The sequence below is a fragment of the Cavia porcellus genome, unplaced genomic scaffold (assembly GCF_034190915.1).
Source record: "Cavia porcellus strain 051 isolate PalLab524CR breed Dunkin Hartley unplaced genomic scaffold, mCavPor4.1 scaffold_1, whole genome shotgun sequence".
In the NCBI taxonomy this organism is placed as follows: Eukaryota; Metazoa; Chordata; class Mammalia; order Rodentia; family Caviidae; genus Cavia; species Cavia porcellus.
The window spans coordinates 178,174,788-178,201,810 of record NW_026947484.1 but is presented as its reverse complement, the minus strand read 5'-3'; the positions used below and the strand labels follow the sequence as shown (position 1 = coordinate 178,201,810).

Genomic DNA, 27,023 nt, shown 5'->3' with positions numbered 1-27,023 from the left:
GCCCCCGAGCGGCCGAGCCGGCTTACTGCGGGGCGGGGCTTTGAGTGGGCGGGGCTTACTCGCTAGGAATGATCTGTGGGTACAGCGGGGCGTTCTTAAGAGCACTAGTATTGTGCACAGTGGCTGGAGGCGTGTGACCACCCAGAGCCACAGGACCACATCTTGGGTCACTTGGGGAATGCGTCAGCCAGGCCTTGGCCGGAAACGCCCAGGCTCGAGACGGGGACACTCCTAAGAACGCTCCAGGCAAGGCTGGATTTCTCGGAAAGACCGGCCTACCGCCGGCTGCATAGCATCTTGCACCGAGCACCTTGCAAAGTGCTGAGTAACGGTGACTAGGAAGTAACCGTGCACACCCTCACCTCCTTTCCGGATTTTACCGCTACAGCTCTCTTCTGCCTTCCCTTCCCCTATTCTTTGACTTTCACGGGTGAACCCGCAGCTCCACAGTGACACAGCAGTTTAACGCAGTGTGGTCCAGATGGCTGGGAGACTGACTGGGCTCTAGACCCAGGACAACTGGTTGTGAGATGTAAGTGTGGCCGGAGAGAATTCTGCAACAAGAGTCACACAGGTGTGATCCTGATCATGCCTTGATCTGCCCGGGTCTGTTATTCCCTTTTGTAAACAGGTGGTGGCATTTTGAGGCATAAGCATTTATAAAGTAATTGGGATCGTGCTTGGCACATAGTAGCCACTCAATATATTGAAATTATTGCAATTTTAAGCAGTTGTGGGTACTGATTAGGCTTGTTTAGTGCCATGAGGGGCTTGGCTGAAATAGTAGCAGTGCACACATTTGCGAAAGTGTTTTCAATCCTGGGAGATGCCTGCAACAGTTTGTTTTGCAGGCTGGGGCTGAATGACTGGGAGCTGAGGTAGGTACGCTGGCTGGCTCTGTGTAGCTGGGAGTCCCTGTCATCGGCTGGATGATCTGGGACAGGAGGTCGTAGGTCTGCATTTTCTGAGCAGCTCTGGTTGGAGCTACAGCTGGGTGTCCCTGGCTGGCCTACCAAAACTGCCTCAGGCTATCTCTAGAACCGTTGATGTGGAGGACATTACAAGTGCAAGGAGTAAGCAAGTGGGAGGTCACAGTCAGGACTCTGCAAATAGACTTCCTTATCCTCATTCACACTTCACTGGGTAACTCTAGGCCAGCCTAAGCAGCCTTTTGGGCCTCGGTTTCCTCATCTGTAAAATGAAGATAATAATACTGTATGCTATTACAAGGATTGAGTGAGCTCCAATACTGCCTTTATGAAGTTCTTGCAGCTGTTTCTAGTGGGGGAAGTGAGTACCACATGAACTGTGAAGGAAGGTGAAGTCTGGAGTGATGGCAGAGCTAGGGTGCAAGGGAGGACTGTATAACAGGTGTGAGTGTGAAATAAATTCACTAATCAGGACATTTGTAATGAACAATGAGCTCTGAAACATGAGTCTCAGAGAAAAGGGGCAGAGAAGTGGACAGGGTGTTGTCCCAAGAAGAAGAAGAAACAAGGTCCCCTGCCTACGGGGACAGGGGAGGCTATCTTGGGGATTTCAGTTGTAGGAGGGAGGTGACAGTCCATGAAAATATGAGGTGCACAGAATTGTTTGCCACAGTCCAGAGTGGGAGAACCTACTTGTGAGCAAAGTACAAAGTCAAGAGGAAGAGAGAGAAGGGGATAGGCCTTTATTTGAAGTATCAACAGGATGTTTTAGGCAGAACTGTCAGTTGCAAGGATGTCTAGCATTAACCCGAGAGAAAATTGGGAATTCATATTTCCCAGAGCTGTAGGAAGCTAAATCTGTTACACAAGACCATCTGGGTTGTTTCACTCTTGGGCAGGCTGTTTACCTAACCCCAAAGTGGCCCATGAGTCCCCAGGCTTAGATCCCTGTGGTTGGACATCTCTGCAGGAAGTGTCCATCTCCCTTGCTCTTGTAAGTGTCCCAGAAGCTGGCCTTCATTGACTTATTGAGGGCATTGGGAATAGCCTTGATTGAAGCATTGGATTAGGAGTAAGGAAAATCCAGGAAGCTATAGAAAAGGGGGAGTTGGACGGTGGAAGAGTAAGAAGATATTTTCATGTCAAGAAGAGCAGAAGAAAATAGCAGAAGTAATGATGCTTTAGGTTTCTGGGTTAGCTCAGTCTGAGGCTCCATGTGGGACTGGAGAACCAGGTCAGCTGTCTGTTTGGGTTTCACCCCGGATTTGAAGAAAATGCAATCTCAGTGCATCTGAAGCAAGTTTTTCACAGGTCCCAGATTTCTTTGATCATTTAACTCAATCCAGCTGTGGTTCTGCAGAGTTCTAGACCATATCCAGACAGACATGGGGAAATCAGTCTTTTGAGGTAGTCTTGGGACCTGCATTTAAAAACACCCCAAGCAATTAGGTACACTTAAGATTTGATAAACCTTGACCTACGATCTTCAAAGAGAGGCCAGCATGGTTAAACTGAAAGACTGCTTAGCAAGAGAGTTGAAACGAGAACACAAGAGAACTTATTGACATAAAAAAGTTCATAGCATTGTGATAAGGAAAATGGTTGAAGGAAAAGTAACAAATAAATACATGAACTTTCAGGAACGCCAGGCCCAGAGCTGGGTGTGATTCATTCCTCAGCGTCCCTTAGGAGATGGATTCTGCTCTCTCCATTTTACAGAGAAGGAAATGAATCAGAATGTCATCTGGGTAGTCTAAAAGCTCACTTACTCTTCACTCTCATCGCAAAGACAAGGAAGGGCCAGCACAATTTTAAGCATATCCACAAATCATGGTGACATCATTTTTGCCAGTGAAAGAATATTTAATATACCTTACACTGATGCACATATTTTAGAGACTATTATTTTGAATGTGGTTTGGATTTCAAAACCAAATTTATCTATAGATGAATGTCACACATTTAATGCCAAGCATTCTCAGACAAGTTTCAGATTATATAATAACCTCTGTGAATAATCTGTCTTCCATACCACTGCTTGCTGTCTTCCCAAATATGGCCATTTTTGCCACTAAAACACTTCCACTAAAATACTTGAACTGTGCCCCTCAGAAACATCTAGCTTCAGTAACCACCACATATTCTTCTCAGATTTTTTTTCTTTTTTTGCTTTTGAGACAGGAGATTGTTATGTAATTCAGGCTGGACTTGAACTCACTATGTAGCCAAGGTAGCCTCAAAATCATGGCGATGCTCCTGCCTCAGCCTCCTGAGTGCCTGGCCTTTTTCTCAGATATTTCTTTTCCTTAAAGTTTTACTCTTCTAATAAGTACCTGCTGCACAAGCGTGAGGTTGTGAGTTTAATCCCTCATTCCAAAACAAAAACCAAAACAAAAAGAAGTTTTACCCTTCTAGATGCATATTGTTGGTTGTATGATATATAATGCTTCATGTATACCGGGGCCAGGATGTCAGGAAGTGCTTTCCTTCACTGCCTCCAGACTCTCTCCTTCAAAAATCCTGTGGACTTTGGGGTTAAAAATTCTTTTTCAGTGCCAGGGAGAGGGCAAAGTAGAACTTGATGCATATCACATGGCATACAGTAAAATTACTCAACATTTGGTGTACAACTTGTTGACATTGGAGATAATCTTTGCCACTTTGGAGCAGGCATATATATATATATATATTAGGCAGGATACAGAAATCACTAACTATAGAAGAAAAAAATCAGTTTAATTTTATCTTGCCTCAAAAAATGATAAGTATCTGAGATGATGCATGTTAATTTGATTTGGCCATTCCACAGTGTGTACATGTACATACATATGTGTGTATGTATATGTGATACATACATGAAAATGTCATGTTACAGCAGAGCATGGTGATGTACACCTGTAATCTCAGCTACTTGGGAGGCTGACACAGGAGGAGTTCAAGGCCAGCCTGGGCAACCTAGCAAGATAGTATCTTCAAATTAAAATGAAAAGGACAGAATATATGGCTCAGTGCTCCCTTTGTTCAATCTCCAGTGTTGGAAAACAAAAAACATCATGTTGCACACCATAAATATGTGCTAAAAATAAAACAACAACAAAACCTAAACATGACATAAACTCAGCAGTCCTGCAGAGCTATAAAAGGATGTATGTATATTTTGTTGAGATATTGTCAGCTACAGAAAATAAAACTAAAGGAAAATAAGTCAACTAGAACTGAAAACCCTAAATGTCACACACTGGAAGAAAATCTTCTTCACACATACATCTAACAAAGGACTTTAACCCAGAATGCATACAGAACTCTTCTAACTCAATAATAATCAACAAGTATAAACACAGCAATAGATTCAAACACACATTTTTAAGAAGATATATACATGACCAGTTAGCACATGAAGCAGATAGATGCCCAACATCAAGTCATAAGAGAAATTAAAACCACTTCGAGATGCATTATAAAACCTATACCATTAGAACAATGAATTAAAAACAAAATATAAAAAACACCAAATTTTGACAATTGTGGATTAACTGGAAATAAATCACGCACTACTGGAAAGAACGTGAAATTATATAACCACTTTGGAAAACAATTTTGTAAGAGCTTTTTCTTTTTTAAAAATGAAGTTAAACATGCCTTTATTATGTGACCCACTAATTTCACTGCTAGCTACCTGCCCGAAAGACAGATATACATACTCATACATGAATTGCACATGAATATTCATAGCAGCTTTATTTATAATAAAGGCCCAAACTAATAACAACCAAAATATCATCAATAAGTGAAATAATAGTGTGATATTTCTATACAACAGACTAGTTGGTTTATTCAACACTATGATGAATGAATATAAATAATGCTGAACAGAAGAAGCCAGATGTTAAAGATTGTAGAAATCTGTTTATAAGGAGCTCTAGAAAAGATAAATCCATAGCAACAAAGAAGAAATTCCTGGTGCTAGGACTGGAGGGTTGCAGAGAGAAATAGGGAAGCATTTTAGTGGTTATCCAGTACATATTCCACAACTAAAGAAAAAATGTTCAAAAATGATTGTATTTTATTTATTCTAGATACAAATTGTGTGCTCAATAAAGCTGGCTTAAAAAGTAAAAAAAAAAAAAATAAAAGTATGTAGTCTCTGAGTGATCATTTTTAGGAATAAGCACCATCCTTGAGGACATCAGGTGCATTTAAAAGGCAACAAGGGAGACAAATTGAAACATTTAGATAATGCTGTATTTGAGTTACACAAGTATAAGGATGGCTACGTGAAAGAGTACATTTAGAAGGAGCAAGCCCTCCCTGCAAGCTGATGCCATATGCAAGCCGCTGAGGGATGAACCAGATGCCAGCCCTTTCTAGCACATGGACTGGGAGATAAGAAGAGCCACACATACCCTGGCCCCCAGCTATAAGTGATCCGCTGATACAGGGAGACACAGGCTGCGATGATAGCTCTTGAGGTAAAATACAATTTAATGCTTATAGTATTGTGTTTCACTGACTTTGCAGACCTAAGCTGGTAGTCTGATCACCTATTCAGGGGATAACAATATGCAATGAAGCATCTATGTGGGATCTCCTTCTTGTTTTGAAGTCCTATACCATTTTCTTTGTGTTGTTGTGTTGGGTTTTATTGTTTTGTTTGATTTTGTTATATCCAGTGGAATGGGCAGCTATTTCAAAGATAATAGATATTATGATAGCCATTTTGTATTTACTATTGTTTTGTTTTGGAGTTCTTTATTGTGTTCATTGTTTTGTTTTTATTTGTTTTATTCTGTTCTGTTTTGTTTGATTTTTACTATGTCTGTAGGTATGGACAGCTATTTTGGAGACAACAAGAGGAATTAGGTTGATTTCCTAACATCTTGTTTTGAAGTCCTGTCTCGCACAATTTTGTTTTGATTGGCTTTATTCTGTTTTGTTTTGCTTGGCTTTATTCTCTTTAAAACAAAAAATACAAAAAAAAATGAAGAAAGAAAGTACATTTAACATTTCTGTTTGCTTTGTGGCACTGGGGATTGAATCCAGGGAGTTGGCAGTGAGCTACAGCCCCAGCCCTATAATGTTTTATTTTCAGGCTGGCCTTGAACTTGCAGCCCTCCTGGGTCAGCTTCCAAGTAGCTGGATTATAGGCATGTACCACCCCACCATCCTACCGTAGTGTGTATGCACATATACATACATACATACATACATACATACATACATACATATGTACGCACACATTCATTGTGAGATAGGTAAATCAAGTAAATTAGCCTACGCATCTATGTATCATTTGTTTTGAAGTGAGATAAAATCAAATTCATTTTTTCTTTAGTACTTAACAATTTCTGTGCCTTGCTTAAAACCCTTGGTAGCTGTTGTGGCTTTCAAACAGGACATTTGTGTTAAGCACAAACTAATTGGGTGCCCTACCAAAGTTCCCATAACTCCAGAGATATGGGCAGCCACTGAGGGAAACACACATGTAAAGAGCACCTGATGAGACTCGTTACAAAGGAGCGCTTGAGAGACCCTGAGCCATCATGAACTGCATATAGCTAAGAAAGTAGAGTAAGAATATTCATGTTTAATAGCAGGTAGAATAATTGGATGTCTATTCTTACCAATTCTGGTCAGTGTTGTACTACAGGACCTGACCAAAGCAACAATTACTCAAGGAAAGAAAAAAACAAAGAAAGAAATAAAAAAGACATCCACATTAGAAAAGAGGAAGTAAAACTATTTTTATTTGCAGGTGATGTGCTCTTATGTATATAGAAAATCTTGTGGGACCAAAAAAATCTGCTGAAACTAAGAGGTGTAGCCAGGGTACAGGACATAATCTCAGTGTGCAACATTCACAGAGAATGAATTGCGTGGGTATAAATGTATGAAAAAAGTAAATATTTGTGTAGTAAAACTATAAAACCTTGTTAGAAGAAATTAAAAATGAAATGTAAAGATACCTTATGTTCATGGATTGGAAAAATACTATTACACTGACCTATATAGATCAACGTAGTCCTTATTGAGATCCCAAGTCCTTTTCCTTGCTGCAATTTATAAACTGATTCTAAAATTTATGTTGAAGATTAAGGGACATGGAAGAACCACCACCATCTTGAAAGGGAAGAATAAAATTGAAGGATTTATATTTCCTGCTTTCAAAACTCATACAAAGGTACAATAATCAAAGTATTACAGTATGGGCATAATGACAGTTACATAGATCAATGGAATAGAATTGAGAGACTAAAAAATAAACTCAAATCTATAATTACAGTCTTCCAATGGAGGGCAATTTCTTCAATAAAGGATTTTGTGATGAAGTTAGGGCCTACTTCACATCACTTAGAAAAGGTCAATTAAAAATATTTCAGAGACCTAAAACTACAAAACTTGAAAGGAAACAGGTGTATATATTTCTGATCTCAGATGAGGTAATGATTTCTTAGAAATGACACTTAGAGACTAAGCAAATGTATGAATACATGATTTGGTCTTAAAAATTAAAACAGTTTGAGCTTCAAAAGGTACCATTAAGAAAATGAAAAGCTAATGGTTGGGAGGCTGAGCCAGGAGGATGAGAAATTCAAGACCACCAGGCCTACACTGTAAGACACTGCCACACACACACACACACACACACACACACACACACACACAGAGAGAGAGAGAGAGAGAGAGAGAGAGAGAGAGAGAGAGAGAGACAAAGCCAAAGCCAAAAGGAGGAATTAGTGTTTGTAAATCATATATTTGATAAATGAATTGCATCTCCATACATAGCAAAAACTCACAATCCAAGAAGAAAAGACATTTAAAAAACAGGCAAAGGATTTCAATAGATAGTTTTCCAAAGAAGACATACAGGTGGTCAATAAGCTTATGAAAATACGACCAACATCATTAAACATTAGGAAAAGACCAAGCAAAATTACAGGAAGATAACACCTTATGCCTACCAGGATGCTATAATAAGAAAGAGAGGCAATAACAAGTGTAAGTGAGGATATGGACACATCCGAACCAGCACCCAGTGCTGGTGGGAATGAAAAACGCTGCAGCAGCTGTGGAAAGCGCTTGACTGTTCCTCGGTAAATTAAACAAACTTATCACACAAACACATGCACACGAAAGCTTGTGCAGGAATGGTGTGATGGTTTTCATACCCCAAGTGTAGAAACAACCCAGCAGTCCATGCAGTGATAGGCAAAAGGTGGTATATCTGTATGGTGGGATATTGTTTGGTCATAAAATGGAATACATTTCTGTCTCTCTCTCTCTCTCTCTCTCTCTCTCTCTCTCTCTTTTTTCTTTCTTTCTTTTTTTTTTTTTTTTTTTGTACCAGGGATTGAACTCACAATCTAGCACTTGCTAAGCAGGCACTTGTGCCACTGAGCTAAACTGGTTTTTTTCTCTTTTTAATTTCAAAAGTGCATTTCTTTAAAAATGCCTTTATCACAAATTTAAAATCTGGAGAAAGACTTTTCCACTCAAAGACTTCATGGATATGGAAAGAATAGCAATTTTTTCATTTTATTTTATTTATTTATTTAGGTCTTTTTGAGATAGGGTCTCACTATGCAGTTCAGGCTGACCTTAGGCTCACTCTGTAGCCCAGACTGGTCTCAAACTTGCAACAATTCGCCTGTCTCAGCTTCCCAAAGGCTGTTTTTCATTTTAAAAGGTCATACTGAAAATGGTCAAAGAGGATCCCTGTGGACATTTGTCCACCATCTAGGAAGTCGTGAAATCTTCAAGCAGCCAGGTTTGGGAAGATCACTTCATGGTCCAGAATTTATAGTCTAAATGCCTCCGTGTAAGAGGAAGTAGTCGAACTTCTATGGCCCAACAAGGGACAGCTGTCCTGTGAAGACAGTTCTAGATGGGTTCCTGATTATTCAATTTCCCTTGATAGTGACCACTTCTGTTCCTTTTAGGCTTATTGGCTAGGGTCTTCTTTTCTTTTGTAATTTTAATTTTTAAATTTTATTTTAAAAATAAAACCAAGGGGAATAAAACAATAAAACCAATCAAAGTAAACTAGTACAAGTGATACATCACTGCTAAACCTTCGGAAATCAACAGTAGTTACCATAATGCCTTTGTTGTCTTCCAAATAGCTGCAGATACCTTCAGACATAGTAAAAATCAAACAGAACAGAACAGAAACAATAGAAACAAAACAGTGAATGTAATAAAGATCTTCAAAATAAGCTATAGTAAATGCAAAATGGCTACCATAATAAGTCTTGCTATCTTTTAAATAGCTGCTCACGCCATCAGATTTAACATAATAAAAAAAAAAAAAAAAAAAAAAAAGAAAGAAAAGAAAACCCAACCCAAGAAAACAATGGAAACGCTGTGGTTTCCAGGTGGGGCTCACCTCCTGGTGAGGCCTGATTCCCCCACCCACCGCAGTCCTCCAAAGGCTCTGGTGTGGCTGTTCCCACCCATGGCGCTGGTTTCCAGGCGGGGACCACCTCCTTGTGAGGCCTGGTTCTGTCCCTCTGCAATTGCGCACGGCCTAGCGTCTTCTTTCATCATAAAGCTTACAGGAAAATTTCTTGGAATGAAGCATGTTACAGGGAAGGTTTTTTCTTTTCTTTTCTTTTTTTTTTTTTTTTTTTTTTGTTTTTTTTCCTTTTTATCGGTACCGGGGATCGAACTCACGACTGCCTGATCGCAAGGCAGGCGCTTATGCCGCTGAGCTAAATCCCCAGCCCCATGTTACAGGGAAGGTAAAGAGTAAAATCTAAATGCACTGAATTATATGCGATTCAAGTTTCAATGAAAGTGCCTGATTATTGTTCAGAAACCCTGATGCCACAGAAAGTTAGAAGACAAACAAAGTCACAGAAGTCAGGCTGCAGGACGGGTACAGGGCAGCCGTGACCCCTAGCAAACTCATGGGGCTGGTTCTGCAGGTTAACAGCAGAGACAGTCAATTCATTCTAGGCTGAAGCCACATAGTGCTGCAGGGTTCTGCCAGATAGGTACGAACCTGAGTCAGCTCGAAAAGTGTTAGGAGCCCTCCTAACGCGCCTAAAACCTTTATCATTGCATCAACACTCAGTCCAAGGGGTCACCAGAAGCAAGAAATTTGAAAGACATTTCTAATATATGCACAATGTGGATGAAACTTGAAAACATACCAAGTGAATGGCCCAGACCAAAAAATTACGTAGTGTATTATTCCTTTGTAGGAAGTCTCCAAATAGGCACACTGCAGTCTGCAGATACCTCAGTGATTTCTAGGGACTGGCAGGGTAACTGAGAGTGGGTGATGACCATCAGTGAGTCTAGTCAGAGGTTTTTGAAGATATTCTGGAATGTGTGGTGAAAATCATGTAAATTTAGGAATATACAAAATCAACTGCAAAAAAAAATGTGGATAGGGATAAAGATATCTTTTCTGGCTTCTTCAATGCAAATAGATATTCTTTGCAAAGTTTAAAAAAAGAAAAAGAGGGTCAGGGATATAGCTCAGCAGCATAGCACCTGCCTGGCAAGCGTGAGGCCTTGGGTTGGAGTCCTGTACCAAAAATAAATAAATAAACAAATAAATGAAAAAGAAAAATCTTTCTTATAGAAGTGAATTCGGGTTTTAAAATCATTCTTTGAAAAGCTTATATCCCCGTTTAAGTTCACGAGTGAACATGGAAAGAACATTTTTGCCCACTACCATTAATGATGAGTCTAAAACCTGGAGAAAGCTCCACTTTCCTCGCAGAGAGACAACCTGCTTATCTATGTTATTCACGGAGTGTATTTTGATTATCTGCCCTTTAGGTATAAGGGTATTAGTGTGCCAAGTCATTAAGTAGTATTTGATTAACAACTCAACTATGCACAGTCATGATTAGCTGAGCTTTAAGAAGAAATTCTTCTCATAAATTGACATGATTGGATCTTTTAGATGTAGCAGAGGTAAAAGTTCAGTTGGAATACATGGCTGTCCAGGATGTCTGGTTCTGGAATTACTTAGAAACCACTTGACTGGAAAGAAAAAGTTAGCACTCTAACAAGTACACTCAACATGTTTCCTGACAGCAAATTGGAGGGTGTTATTTCAGGTGGCATAAACTAAGGTATAATAAGGATATTTGTGCATATTGGCCTTTAGCTCCTGTTTATCACTGTAAGTTCGTACATGTTCATGGAACATAGGCCTTTTTGTTTTTGGTACCAGGAATCGAACTCACAACCTCATGCTTGCCAGGCAGGTGCTTATGCCGCTGAGCTAAATCTCTGGCCCCTAGGTTATTAGTTAAAATCATAACTCCCTTCCTTGGGGAGCAAAGTCAGTCCTTGAATAAAAATCTTTATCAGCAAAGTGGAACTGAAGAGACAACACGATTTCAAAATGAATAAAAAACTGCAAGAACTGAATCATGAGTAAATTTTATCAAGCATGAGGTCATTTTTATGTTGCTGATAAAAGATATCTTTACTCCAATAAAGCAATCAGAGAGCCTGATTCATATTGTTAAAAATTTATTGATTTCATAAATGTGTTTCTGAGAATTCGTAACCCTTTCCAGGCAATTTCCAGACAGACACAAGTGAAAACAGACACAAGTGAAAACAGGAAATGTGAAACTTGGGTTGAGGGTGTAGAACACCTGATAGCAATGTGTGAGGTCCTGGGTTTGGTCCTCAGCACTCAGAGTGAACAAACACCAAACAAACAATCAATGACTTTTAAGGTGCAAAAAGAACTTTTGGTTGAATGAAAATATTTTGGTTAGCTTTAGTGGTGGTGTACACCTGTAAGCCCAGCACTCTGAGAAGCTATGGCAGGAGGATCCCAAGTTCAAAGTCAGTGTGGACAATTTAGTGCCTTAGCCAGATCCTGTCTCAAAATTAAGAAAAAAAAAAAAAATAAAGAAGAGCTAGGGATGTAGCTTAATGTGAAGACTCTGAGTTCAACCTCCATACACCTTCCTAAAAAAGTATTCTGATTAAAGAGACTGCATGAAATCTATAACTACTTAAATTAATTATACTAAAATCAACAATTTTGTTTCCTATCATAGATTTATTTTTATACTGATCAAAATTTACAACAGTCAAATATGGACACGAAACATAAATGTCCTAAAGATAATGTATTTAAAGTAAGGGGGAAAAATCACCTCAACAATTTTTCATGTTGATTTAGTCATTTGTTTTATGGTTTGATTTTTTTTTTAATTTTATTTAAGGAGAAAAGAAAAAAAAAGCAGAGAAAGGGTACAAGTTATACAGATTTGCAGAAAAAAAATGAACTGTAGGAAATCACTAGTTAATGGATTACATATTGTCATCTTAGAAATAATTGTTCAAGTCACAAAATTAAAGCTTGTAAAGTGGACATTCCATCAATGATACTGCAAACAGTTCTGTTCAATGATCCAATAAAACTCTGTGATATCATATTCTATCTTATACACTTAAATATACATGCAGTTATATAGTTTAGAGCACTTTCTTTTCCTCTCTTTTGTACAATGACTATTACACATTTTGGGTTTCATTGCTCTCACGGTTCTTATTACTTTTTTGGAAGAGAGTAAAACCAAATGTGACATAACAGAACAGAATCGGTCAAGGCAAAAGGGTGGACATAATAGATAATGTGAAAACATAATACAAGGTGATCAATAATGGTTACCATAATGCCTCCCGCTATCTCTAATAGAATTGCCTATACCATTAGTTTTAATACAATTGAACAAAACAGTAAAGAACAAAACCGACAAAACCAAACCATTGGAGACATTGTAGGTCTTCAAAAGTAGAGAAAAGTCAACGAGAATGGGCGTTATAATGAATCTCATTATCTTCACAGCTGATGCCTAAATTTTCGAACCTGATACTATCCAGCAAAACAGAATAGGGGAACATCAGTTAAAAACCAGATGGTGAGAGTAATACAGGGCTTTAAATCGAGGTAATGGAAAGTCAAAGTGGGTTACTATAATATATCCTGCTATTTTTTTCCTTTAATTAAAAGGATAAAAATTTTTTAAAAAGTATTAAAAAAGTAAATAATGGAGTGGAGATTGAGATAAAAGAGGGCATAACAACGAAACAGCACAGATCAAAACATAACCATTTAAGCAGAATAGTGTTTCACCACCAGATAATCCTGACCTAAAAGTAGTTACCATATTGTCTCTTTCCTTGAAATCCTTGAGTACAACTTCGTATACTGTAGCATTAAGTATATCAAAACAATGTAAAACCATTTAAGAGAATGACAGCATTACAGAGTATTTAGAATCGACTAACAGAAAATGAATAATGGTTTCTGTATAATCTCCTTGTCTTTAAAAGGTTTTTGCTTATACTATCGTACATAATAAAATGCAGTAAGATACAACCTATTTAGACCATTGGAGACAGAAGGACAAAAGCTAGATGAGACTTCAAAACAAGATGATACTAAATCAGTGTTACCTATTAAGATGTCATTTTCTCCAAAATAGCTTTTCCTATCATCAATCTTCTCTGTCTCATTTCTGTTGAGCTCTTATTCTGTCAGTTACTGTCAGTTTGTCTTCTTCACTTTGTTCTCTGCTCCATTAGTTGTGGCCTCCACTATTTCTGGATTCTTTGTATTTTTCTTTTTTTAGAATATCCTGCAATACTCTCTGTAGGGTTGAATTGGTGGTTGCAAATTCCCCCAGTTCCTCTTTATCCTGGAAGCACCTTGTTTTTCCATCAATTTCCAGGGACAGTTGTGCAGGATATCTCAATCTTGGCTGGAGATTATTATCTTTCAAAGCTTGAATTATTTCCCCCCACGCTCTTCGTGATTTGATGGTTTGTGCAGAGAAATCTGCTGTAATTCTGATGGGTGCTCCCTTGTAAGTGGTCTGTTTCTTGTCTCTGACAGCTTTTAATATTCTGTTCTTGTATTGAATTTCTGGAATTTTTATTATTATATGCCTGGGTGTTGCTCTGTTTGGGTTGTAGGTAGCTGGGGTCCTGTATGCCTCATACATCTGAGTATCTTTACCTTTTGCTAAATTAGGAAAATTCTCCTGGATTATTTCTGTGAGTAGCTTTTGTAGTTCATTTGTTTGTGTCCCTACTTCTTCTTTTATGTTCTTAATCCTTAAGTTATGGATCCTCTTATCATCTTCTTGTCTTTGTATTATTGCTGTTTGTTTGTTATTTTTAAGAAGTTTTTCATTTCATTCTCCCATATTACAATTCTGCCCTCCAGTTCAGATAGTCTGTCCTTAGTTTCTTTCAAGCTGTTATGCCAGTCTTCGATAGACTTCTTAGTATCTTGGTAGTCCCTTTGAACCTGCTTCACATATTCTATGCTTTCCCTGTTTTCTCCATCAAACAATTCTCCCCTCTTTTTCTGTTCTTCCATTCCACCATCTGTTTTTTCTTGGGTGGGGCTTAGCATTTCTCTAACTATTTTGCATACTTCTAGCTTCAGGTCGTTGATAACTTCATTCCTGAATTGGTCTATGAGGCTCTCTATATGGTGCTTTATGTGTATTGGTGCGGTGTCCGCTATTGCCTGTTTCTCAGAATTGGGGGCCGAGGAGCCTTTCTTGTTGCTGCCTCTTCCCATATTCTCTGTTCCTAATATATGCAAGCTTATATGAGAGGCCCAGCTTCTCTCCCTGTCAGCCACAGTCTGATCGAATTGCGCCGGTTAGGTGTTCCCACTCACCACTGCACACCAGGCAGCCTACGCGGGGCCCGCCCCTCCCGGCCTCCGTCAGGCTCTGGGATCTGGGTTGGGCCAGCCTACGGGGTCCGCCGGCAGCGTCACGCAGGCCAGGCACTTTTCACCAATCCCGCCCGAGAGGGGAATGTGTCGCTGGAGTCGCCACTGCACCCTGCTCCCGCAGGACTGCTCGGGCCCAGAAAGTCCGCTGGAGTCAAACTGTGGTGGAGTGTCAGTTTCTCTCACTCACCTCGCCACAAGTCAGTGCACGCCTCCCTGCCTGTCCTGTTTTCGACTCCGTTCTCAGACTCCCGTTCTCAGAGTTTCCGCGCGTCTCTCTCCTTGCCGAGCCGATGTAGAGGCAGCCAGCCACCGCGCGGTGGGAAACCCAAATCGCGGCTTCCAATGGCGCAGGGTCCAGCCTCAGCAGCGAGACTTTTCTGTTCCTGTTTTAGCACCAGGACTGCATTCCAAGTTGGTTTCTCTCAGCCGAGTTCGTTCCTGAGTCAGCAGAGCATAACTCCACCTGCTTATGTCTCTTTAGTCCGCACCATACCTGGCTTCTGAGCCTAGTTTTTCAGAGAGCCTCCGGTAGTTGCTGTTATCTGTCCGCCATGTTCTCCCGGAAGTCTGGAACTCGGTTTGATTTTTTTTAAAAAAAATGTTTAAAGATTTAACAGCCTTTATTTATCAGCTTAATTTAATTTAACAGCTTAATTTAATTTAACAGCTTTTATTCACTTTAAATTTCCAAGCATGATAACAACTTAAATTAATCAGGATATTTACATCTGTGGAAGTCTCATTTTGTGTTTGGTGTAACTCATGGAGGCTGTTGGCTGGCGCACTGGGGTCTTCTCATCCGCCTTTTCATTGTCTTGTAGTTAGATGGGGCTTGTCCACGCGGATCTCAGAGCAGAGCTGGGAGTGGGTGAGGGCAGAGACTAAGAGACCTCTTGAGGTCGAGGTCTGTAAGTCCCACAGTGTTATTTCTGCTGAACCTGCTGGCCAAAGCAGGTTATGAGACTGTCTAGGTTCAAAGGATGGGCAAAAGCACTGCACCTGTTTTGTTTTGTTTTGTTTTTTACATCGTATCTCTCAATGGAAGAAATATCAAGTTATATTGCAAAGGTGTGTAGATGTTCTTATAGGGATTGGCCAACTCACTGAGACCATATTTGCAAGAAATCTATCCCAGTCCTAATTCTCATGGTTCAAGAGATCACTCTATCCAAAAAGCCGATGTGTTGAGCATTGGGATGGGATAGGAAAAAAGTAAGGCCTTTCCTCTGTCTATAGAGAGATATGTTCCCAGAGTTGTACACATCCCATCACTGATTAGAATTTAGATATCTAGCTGTCTTGGTTATTTTTCTCTTGTTGCTGAGACAAAATACCTGATGCTCAGACTGATGGAAAAAAAGGTTTATTTAGCTTATAGTTTGTGGAGGTTTCAGTCCATTGTCATCTGACTGCAAGGCAGGGTAGCATGGCACTGGGGCAACACTTCAAGGCAGCAGCCAGAAAAAACAGCTAGAGCCAAAGAGAGGTAGAACAAGCTTCTGTGACACCCTTGTGTTGTAGACAGATTCCCTTCTCCCAGCAAGGCCGGTGTAGCACTCACACCACCTCTGTGCCTTCCTCTTGCACAGACTGAAGATGCTTATAAAATAAGGATCCTGGCTCCCTGCTGAGTCTCTTAGTTAAATTTCTAAACTTCTCAAATTGACACAATGTAGCAACCATAGCAGTGGCCATAGCTAGCTATAAGAAAGGTTGGAGCTGGGCATAGCTGGGCGTGGTGGTACATGTCTATAATCCCAGCATTTGGGAGGCTGAGGCAGGAGGATCATTATGAGTTCAAGACCAGCCTGGGCAACAAAGTGAGCTCAAATTCAGCCTGAACTGGATAGTGAGACCCTGTCTCAAAAAGACACACACACACACACACACAGACACACACACACACACACAAAAGAAGTATAATCTTTATCCCAAGCAGCCAAGTGTCAGGTAAAAAAATATAGATTCTAATACTGTAGAAGAATAGATTTCGTTGAGACAGATGCAATTCATTGACATATCAAATTAATTCTATACTCCCCAAAAATATTTTCACCTCATCAACATTTCTTAATTTCTACTTCCCTTGCTGGTCCAACACCAGTTCTGACCATCTCCTGTCATATCTGGGCCACAGAAATAATATCCTCATAACTACTGTGTTTGCTTCCCTATAATTCATGCATCACACTACAGAATATAAGACTGAGCACCCCATTCTTACACCTGAAACACTCCATGAGTTTCTGTAATGCACAATGCAGTGTCTCTGGACCCATCATTGTAAGCAAAAGAAGATAAATTATATGATGTGTTCTCACAAAATTTCTGGTCATGATGCAGGGATAGATGTAGAAATCAAGCAGAAGAAAGAGAGGTGAGTAGCAGCATGAAAGGAAACCAAGCCACAACCCTGCCTTTGTCACTCGACACTGCCATGAATGGAACTGGAAACCACTGAATTAGATTGTTGGATAAAACAGTTATGCTGGAATTGCAGATGATGATTATTTTAGCGTAAATATGTTCCATGCAGTATTTGAGGCAAATTAAACTTGAAAACTAAAATTTTTTGTTATTATGAAATTTAGTTTAACTGGCTTTCACTTTTATATCTGTCACATTAAATCTGATGTCTCTGCCTAGGATGTCTCAAAGCTGTTGTCACATGCTGTCTTTATAAACTAAAATTTTTTGTTATTATGAAATTTAGATTTAACTGGCTTTTACTTCTATATTTTTCACATTAAATCTGATGTCTCTGCCCAGGATGTCCGAAAGCTGTTGTCACATGCTGTCCTTATAAACTAGCCACCACCTGCCAACAAGTGGATTTTCCAGGTGGTCTTGGGCTTTTTCGATTATAGGTTCTGAGAGGAACCTGACTATGACCTGGAGAGGCCATGTAACAAGCTCTGCCCCAGCTGTAGAGGAGGTCAGGAAGCCCACGGTGTCTTTAGCGTTATTAGTGTGAAGCAGTATCTACTGTCCACTAAATATTAAATTTTTCAAACCTAACGGTGGGGCAGTAGAGGTTCTAATATTGGGACCCAGAGACCAGTGCCTGCCCTATTTGCATTTTGATGTACATTCCTTTGTTATTCTTTGTTCTTGTCTGCTGGACTAGGATTTGGGGACATGATTTTTTTGGGGAGGATGCATGATTAATATAATTTTGTCAGTGACTTTAAGTCCAAGAACCTGGTCTTAAACCAGTTAGCAGAGTGAAAAGTTTGTGGGAAGGGTCTAGGAAAAGTTACTTTCTTCCTCAGCCCTCCAACCTGTATAAAGAGATGATCCTGAGCTGGGAGTGAGGTTCAGTCCATGGCAGAGGGCTCACTCAGCATACTTGAGACCTCTGCTTGATGTTCAGCAGGGCAAAAATAAAAAAGACTCTCATTTTCCTCCAGATATCGTTTTGTATACTGGTGAACCCTGGGAATTCTGTGGAAATCTTGCTTCCAGCCCAAGATGCAGAACGTAGAAAAATGTCTGAATGCAGTATGGTAATTATTGAGAATGGAGCAGCAACCAATGGATTCATTTCTCTGAAGCCTATTCCACATCTGGACATCTGGTTATGTGCACAAATACATTTTGATTTGTCTTATGCAACTTCAAGTTGGGTGTTCTGTGACTTATAGCCAAAAGTAACCCAACTGAAGAGAGGATTCATGAATATGTGAGGCACTTTGGTAAGTTTACCATTTATTGTGTTCTGAAAATTCAGCATAATATTGTTTTGATTGAATGCAGAATTATTGCCACTATGAAGTTTTGTGGCAATGATTAGTATTTAAATTAATGCAACACAAACAAGTAGAGATATGCTTCATTAGACCAGAGGAAGAGACAGTTTATAATTATTGCCAGATTCTTGCTGTTTTAGCATGAATGCCAGGAGGATGAGACTGCCTCTCAGAGTGTAAGTACCCTCTGAAGACAGAAACATATTTAAATTTCTGGAAAGGCCTACAGTGCAAAAATAAATAATATTTTCTAAAACACTGCCTTGCCCCTTCTTCTTTCTTCATATGGTGGACAGCTGCTGCTTTGGTCTGCTGTGCAGCCAATTGTTTTCTTTCTTTTGTTTGTTTGTTTTTTCTTTCCTTCCTTCTTTGTCTGTTTTTCTTGCTTTTCCTTTGTGTTTCTCCCTCCTCTCCCATACCCTGTTTTCCTGCTGGGACCAGCCATGCAGGTAGCATATCTGCTACCTACCATTAGCCCCAAAGGTAGGTAGGTAGCTTCAGGCCATTTCAACTTGAACAAGAATTCACGTCTCTAGAGAGTGATGCAAGAGGGAACACCTTCTCAGAGTCATTCCCAAAAGGACTCTCCCTGTGCCACTGTACTCACAATCCCCATAAACCCCTGATTTCCATCCTTTCTGAGGCTTGATTCTAGGGACCCTGCAGTGGCTTTGCTCAAGGTGATGCTACGATTTGGCTATGGATTGAATGTGCTTCCCAAGAGCTCAGATGCTGGCAGCCTGGTTCTCAGAATGATGGTGGTGGGAGGCTGCAGGGTGGACCTGTAAGAAGTAAACCCTAGTGCAAGGTGATTGGGACTTTGGAGGGAATTGTCCCTGGAAGGGATTGGGAGTCCTCATGAGGCCCCCCTAGGTTCTTACAAGAGAGATTGTTATAAAAGAACTAGACTGGATCTTCCTCACTCTCTGTCTGGGCCTCTGTCTCATGTAATATCTTCCTCTTGCACACATTCTTACGACAGTGTCTCTGCCATGGTAAAATGTAGCCACTGGGGTCCTAACCATAACCGAGCAAATGTCGGTTTCATGCTCCCAAACCTACAGATCTTTGAGCCAAGTAAATCTTTCTTTATAAAGTACCCAGCCTCAGATATTTTTGTTATAGCTGTAGAAAGTGAATCAGTACAGAAAGCCAATATTTCTGCTACATGCCACCAAAAACCTTAGGTAATGCTCTCCACCAAATGATCCTTAAACAAAATTAAGCCTTTGTGTACATTTTTTGTTTTCATTGGAAATCTGTAAATACAAGCCTGATAGTAATAATAATAGTAATTTTCATTGTGTGCTTAAACTATCATATAATTAATTATTATCAAAAGTTAATTGGAAGCTAAATTGCATTTAGTCTTTTTGGTGCTTACTAGCATTTATTGTGTACAAAGCACTGCTTATTTGTTTAATTCTCATTGCAATCTAGCACACATGCTGTTATACCTATTTTACAGATTTTGAAGCTGGAACACAGAAAGGTTATGAGCTGCAATCCAAACCATGACACTCTGAGACTTCAGTCTGTGTTCTTTCCCATTTTGTAAAATTTAGCATCATCCACCCCTGATGAATAATATTCTATATATGTAAAAGCATTTAATAATAGAATGTCCTTCTGGCCAGAAGCAAAAGTCAAAAAGAAGAGTCTGAAAGTCCCTGGGTTCCAATTTTTTAAAATTTTTGAGCCAAATAGAAACTGCTTGGGATTTCGAAGGGGAAACATGCTCATCTTGCGAGTTAGCAAAAACAAACCAAACCTGGACACTTGCTGTTTCTCTTCTTTGCCAAGGATATCCATGGGCAGCCTTGATGTAACAAGTGATAGTAACTGACATGGATTATAAGTAATTATTTAATTTTTGTGTTTTAAATTTATTTCCTCTAAAAGTCCCCCATAAAAGACTGGGATGTTTTAAAGGCTTCCATGGAAAAGAGAGAGAATAGGAGATCAAAGTCTTACTTACAGCTGACTCAGCTCTGCATCAGACCTGCCATAGTGTGAATTCTGCCAAACCATCATTACTAACTGTGATAAATATCTGTGGAATTACGTACTGTTTCATTCAGTTCCAAATACTGAGTTCTTACTAAATGCCAAGGTGCTATTCTAGGAACTTGCTATATGACAATGAACAAGCAGACAGGAAGCTCCTGCCTTATGGTATTGAAACTCAAATAGGAGTTGTAATCCCACCACTGTACAATTGAAGAAACCTGGATTTCTCTAGGCTTCTTACTGTTGCCATTATTTTATAAAATGAAAAATGCTGAATCTTGGGGTGACTCATCCATTTGCTTGTTCTTGCAGAGGTGACCAAGGAGAGAACATTGTGGGAAAAGACTGGCAAAGGTGACAGTGTCTGCTGGGAGATAATGGACATTTATTATTGTGTCCAAGATGTCATACTAACAAACTATGCACTTCACATATGCTATCCTATTTTTCACAAGAAACTAAGATCTACTGTATATCATAAATTTGCTAATGAGCTTATTCTCATATCTTCATTTCCCTGAAGTTGAGACGTGTCTTACAAGCCATGACCTCTTATCATTGCTGTTGGCATGGCAGGAGCAGTAACTGGGGAATTACCTGATGCTGTTGCTCGTGATCACAAATGTTCACATATGTATTTATGTTTTGTGGTACACAGGATTGGACCCAAACTAGGCAAGTGCTCTGCCTCCTTGCTGTATACTCAACTCTTGTTCATATTTTCAATATTTCAGTTGAATTGTGAACATCATTGATACTGCATATGATGGGTTATTCATTGGTTATACTGTCTTTATAGTTCTTGTCTGAAACCTGTTGGCACCTGCAGAATGAGGTGTTAAAGGGGTGGAAGAAAGTCTCTCAGACGGGGCAGTGTGTTAGGCAGGGCATGCATGGTGTGTCACCAATCCTATCAATGGAAGAGAGGGCAGTTTTGTATGGGAAAATGTAAGCATTGTGTCCTCATCTGATAGGGGGTTTTTTTGTTATCTTTTAAGGTACATGATATATGTTTTAATCAAGAGCACCTTGGATTAAATGAAATGCAGAATTATTACTCCTATTTTATAAATGAAGAATCTGAAGCACAATAGTATGGATTAACTTTCCTCAAACCCCACAGATAGAAATGGCAGAGCCAGGACTTAATCATGAACTGTATGATTTCAGAGTCTGTATAACTAATTAATCATTGTAATATATTTTTTTCTCAGGATAGGCGCATTGGAGGTTATCACAGCCTGATTCATTTATCCCATTACTCAGTATTCATTGAGTACGTACTATGTCCCTGATATTGGCATATACTTGGGGACAGGGTTGAGCAAGAATTTGGAGCTACCATTATGGCATTATGGGTTGTATCTCTTATTAAGGAAATATGTCTTAATAAAATATTTCAGTAATGACAGGTGTGATGAAGAGCTATATGATGCTATTAAAATGTAAAATGATGGGATCCCTCATGATGTGGAAAGTCAAAGAAGGCTTTCTTGATGAAGAATCTTTTGCATTAAAAGCAAATAGACAATGAGTTTATGGGGGAAGAGCACTCCAGAGACAAGAAATAGCATGTAAAAAGACCCAGTTAACAGTGTTTTCAAGTTGGAAAAAAGTCATGTAGTGTGTGTGTGTGTTTGTGTGTGTGTGTGTGTGTGTGTGTGTGTGTGTGTAGATGGAGATGAGAGGGTTGTAAGATAAAAGTATGTAGACAGATAGTAGGGAAACAGACAGACAGACAGACAGATAGATAGATAGATAGATGTAAGATAACACATGGCTCTGTGGTCTCTTGCTGGGCATGGTGTGCTTGCCTGAAATGTCAGCACACCACGCTGAGGCAGGAGGCAGGAGAATCAAAAGTTCAAATCCAAACTAGGTAATTTGAATAAACTTTGTCTCAGATAAAGAAAAAGAAGAAGAAAGGAAGGGAAGAAAGAAGAGAAGAATAAAGAGAAATTATAGTCTTTATCCTAAAAGCAATGTTATTCTCTCAAAGTTTAGTTGTTGCAGTTATTGACCTCTACTTAGCTAAAATTCCATTTTGTAAATATGAAAGAATGTCAAAGGATGTCAAAGGCTGACTCACATTCTGCATACAGTAAAAACCTTGGTAAATAGCTCTGTATGTGTAAACCACAGTTATGTCCCTCTCTTTCCTTTACTGAAGCCAGCAGAAATCTTTCCTGCTGTGCTGTGATTTGCAATTTCTTTTTTTCCTCTTTTCTTTTCTTTTTTCTTGCTGTCTTGCTTTCTTTCTTGATTTCTCAATTTCTATCAATAATATTGATTGAGAGAGAGAAGGAGCTGGGAGCTGGGAAGGGTGGTATATCCTTCCAAGTGAAACCAGTGGCCCAATGTCCCAGCTCTTTCAGCTGAATTCCACCTCCTAAGAGTAAGTCAGATATAAATTCTATGAGCAAATGAGGCTTTGGGGGGACAACTATACATAAACCATAACAGTGATTGATAAAAGAAACAGCAGAGAAAAGTTAGGAAATCTAATTTTGCTCTTTCACTTGACAAACACGCCAATCCAGGCCATTCCTCTTAGGTAGTCTTTCTCCTCTCCCTTTCTTTATCTTAACTTTCTTTTACATACAGAGTGTGGCTGGGGAAGACATTGCTAGATCTGGTAAAGGACATAGACAAAGATGGACTAATTCTAACACATTCATTTTCCCCATTGCAACAAAAGTAGCAGCAATAACACAACCAGCATGTACTGAATGTTGTCAGGGCCCTTTCCATCTCCAAGTCTTATAAGAAAAGACATCCTTTATAAGAAAGTGACCTTCCTAGTTAATAAGAGCTGAGCCTCAATCTTTGGACCTAACTTAACTCAGATCAACATGAGTATACTTTTGCACTAACCAAGAATAAGTGCTGAGATGGCTGGAAAAAAATAATTTGATTTATGTAGAGAAACAAACTTAGCACTGGGTAGATTCTGTCTCAATTAAAGGAAAAATTACATCATAGGTAAGTTTCCCAAAGTTATGGAGTTCTAAGAAAGAACTTTGGGGTATGGAGTGATATAGTTATATAGGCAGGTGCCAATGAGGACTTTTTTAGGTTTGACTTTAGGTACTTCAACATGGAAAATCAAGTTTAATCACAGTTGAAGTTACATTAATCTAAGAATAAGGGCTAAGTTTGGAGAGTGGCTTCTACATGGAGAGTGTTCATTTGGTTGAGAATATCATTCTGAACTCTTTCCTGGGGCAGCTGGTGAGAAGAGCCACTATCTCTGCTGAGGGATGTTCAAAACAATCAGTGTAATTAGGGCACATATCTGAGACTGACCAAGGGGAGAGCAGTATTTACTCCCAAGCCACTCTATGCTACTTTAAGAAGTGACCATTTGTTTATTTCTCTAGATTTTTTCATCTGTCCAAATTTAGTCTATCAATGATTTATGAAGAGTATTCAGTTTACTAGTTATCTGCAAAAGTTAATTTTCTGCCATACCTTACCTACCCTGGCTAAATATTGTTCTCATTACAAAAAACACTGAAACACTGAGCATGTCAAAAATTTCAGTGCCTTTACCAGTCTTTAGGATGATTACTCTCTATTATATTAGAACATAGAGACTATTGGGGACTGTTGGGGAATCCAAAGGAGGAAAGCAGGAAGGAAAGAAGAAGGAAGGGAGGGTAGGAAGACAGGAGGATAAGAGTGAAAGAGAGAAGGAAGAAAGCCAGTATTTTCAAAGGGATCATAATCTGACTGGAAAGGCAAAAATGAAAACTCGGTCATCTCCGTGACCCTCTTCCTTATGGCTCTCAAACACCTGGGATGGGCAGATACCACCCAGACAGCTTCATATACATTATCCCTTGTGATACTCTCCATGACTTTGCGGAGGTAGCCATTAGAACCTAGCTTACAAAAAAGAGAAAACTGAGCCCCAGGGAGTTTCTGGCTTGGTAGTGGCTGAGTCACTGACGTCCACGGGGATCTGGCTGCCTTTCGAGCCTACGATTCTGTTCCTGCACACTCACTGCCCCCACAAGAAAGTTCAAAAGCCAAACACAGGTGACTAATCACCAGCTTCATTAGCAAAGAAAGAGCCAGTCCCGACGCGGAGGAGATTCACTCCTGGCTGCTGTTGCTATTTATTGGCTGGACCGAGTCTAAGTTCTCACCCTTGTAATGTGTGGGAGCAGATTCCAGACTTGTAAAGTGTATAGAAACCACGCAGTGTGTGTTGTTATTATATGCGTTATAGATGGGGTAGAGAATAATACAACACAATAATACAACACATCCTGCTTCTTCTTAGAGGTCCAGCTTACAGATTTTAGAATATATTAAATTTGGGTACATGATCTTCCCTCTATTTCCATTTCTATCTAGGTAGAAATAGAAATAAGTTTCTGATTGTAGTTGGAATCCTATGTGTAGTTTATTCCTGTAATCACTCATCTAACCAATATTTATAAGCCTCTCCTAAGTGCCTGGCGATTTACCAGTTACTGCTCACACAGACAGAGAAGCCACAGCCTTTGTCTTTAGGATGCTAGGTCTCACTGGAGACAGACAGAGTTGCCAGTCACAGAAGTAAAAAGTAAATAGCCGGGCGTGGTGGCTCACACCTGTAATCCAGCACTCAGGAGCTGAGGTGGATCGTTGCGAGTTCAAGACCAGCCTGGGCTACAAAGTGAGCTCAAGGCCAGCCTGAACTGCATAGTGAGACCCCGTCTCAAAAAGACAAAAAAAAAAAAAAAAAAAAAAAAAAAAAAAAAAAAAAAAAAAAAAGAAGTAAAAAGTACAGAAGTCTCTGGTAAATATTTCACGAACCTACTTAGATTAAAACATTATCCTTTGTTTAAGTGATCCTGAAGTAGAACTATGCACCATATATTTTGTCTGGCCATCTTAGGCAGACATGTAAACTCACCTCACCCAAGAAAACATGGCTGTTCTAAAGGATCTGCAATTAGGCCTCTGTAGCCATAAGAGGAAAGGAACACTTTGTCCTGTCAGAAGGGCCAAAGGGACGCTTTATGAAACTGTGTGGTTGACTTGAAGGAATTCAGTATGTGCTGGATGGTCTTAAAGAAGCAGTAAGATTTAATAGGCAGAGATAGGAGAAGAAATTTCTGGAAACAAAGAAGAGTATAGAGTTTGAAAAGTATGCTTGGGGTGTATGGGCCATGGAAAGAGCGAGAGCCAGACTGTGAAGGATTTGGTAGAAAGGTGAAAGACTTGAACTTCATCCTGCCATTAATAGGAAACCGCTTAAAGGCTAGATTTGACATTGTTTTTCTTATTTTATATAATCAGACTTTGGCTAAGCAGTGTGCTACAAAATGTGAGCCGTGGGCTAATCTAATGCTACTGTGCGTAAGACAATTTCAGGTAATAATTTCTGATGATTTGAAGTAGTATGGAGATTCAGCATTAAATAACATAGCCAGGTAGAATATTAATTTCTCTCTTAGAAACTGAAAGCTCTAATTTTATTTTTAATGGACTGTTAAAAAATAAGACTTTTTTCTTAGAGCCGTTTTTTAGAGCAGTTTTAGGATTAATGAAAAACTGGAAACCCCAGAGAGTTCCCAAATATCCATTCCTTTTTGCTTGTTTGTTTTTGTAGTACTGAAGATTGAATCCAGGGGTGCATGCGCATTAGGCCAGCACTCTACCGCTGGCCATATCTGGGCTCTTTTAGTTACTATTTCGAGACAAGGTCTTAACCAAGTTGCCAGGGTACCTTCGAATCTGTGACTTTCCTGGCTCTGCTTCTTATGTGACTGGGATGGCAAATGTGTGCCACTTTGTCCATTTTTGTCCTATTTAACATCTCTCTGACAGTTGCTTATCCTGCTCAAGGGAGAGAGGAGAGAAAGAGGATGGTGGGGGGAGAGAGAGAGAGAGAGAGAGAGAGAGTAAGAGAGAGAGAGAGAGAGAGAGGCACTCAGCCTTTGAATCTTTGATGAATCACTTACTAAGTTAGAACCGAAAATGAAAGTCGTTTTGTTTTCAACACATGTATTTGACTTTGAAATTTTCTTCTCCTGGAACGATATCTGTCTTCTGTTTAAGCTGTGGTGATAAAAGCTGTGGTTTAGTAATATGTACTGTCAAAGCAAATGTAAAAGTTGTTTTAAAATCTATTTATATACAAAAAGTAGACCTATTAAGTAATAAAAAGGTGGCTGAAAGGTGACTAGGTGACCAGGCTGGAAAGTCTAACAGGGACGGTGAACCTTTTAGAGGTTTCAGTGATACAAAGAGCCTGCTGACATCTGTGTCATAGGTTTGTGACCACTGACAGGGCTAAGGAATTCTGACAGATTTTTTCTTTCTTTGTTTCTCTGGCTCTGTGTGTGTCTCTCTGTCTCTCTTTTTTGAGAGAAGGTCTCCCTATGTAGTCTGGGGCGTCTCTGCACTCACTCTGGGGCTCGAACCCATTCAGTTGATCCTCCAGCCTCACCCTTCCGATTGTGTTTTTACTTACCAGAAAGTCCTATGTGGCATTTTCAGTGTTGCTGGGGAGTTTTCTAGAGAAAAGCTCAACCTTCTTGAGAAGGACTGAGTAAGAATTGCCTCAGGGAGCACTGGCTTTACAGAAATAGACTTTATTTC

The 27,023-nt window shown here is 39.6% G+C and overlaps 1 long non-coding RNA gene across 1 annotated transcript; it reads left to right on the top strand.

Moving 5' to 3' along the window:
- The first annotated feature begins 58 nt into the window (after positions 1–58).
- Positions 59–21,835, top strand: LOC106026225 (uncharacterized). The gene is made up of 3 exons (XR_010051545.1): positions 59–532; positions 18,078–18,362; positions 20,739–21,835. It is a non-coding gene; the product is annotated as an uncharacterized LOC106026225 (long non-coding RNA).
- Positions 21,836–27,023: the final 5,188 nt, after the last annotated feature.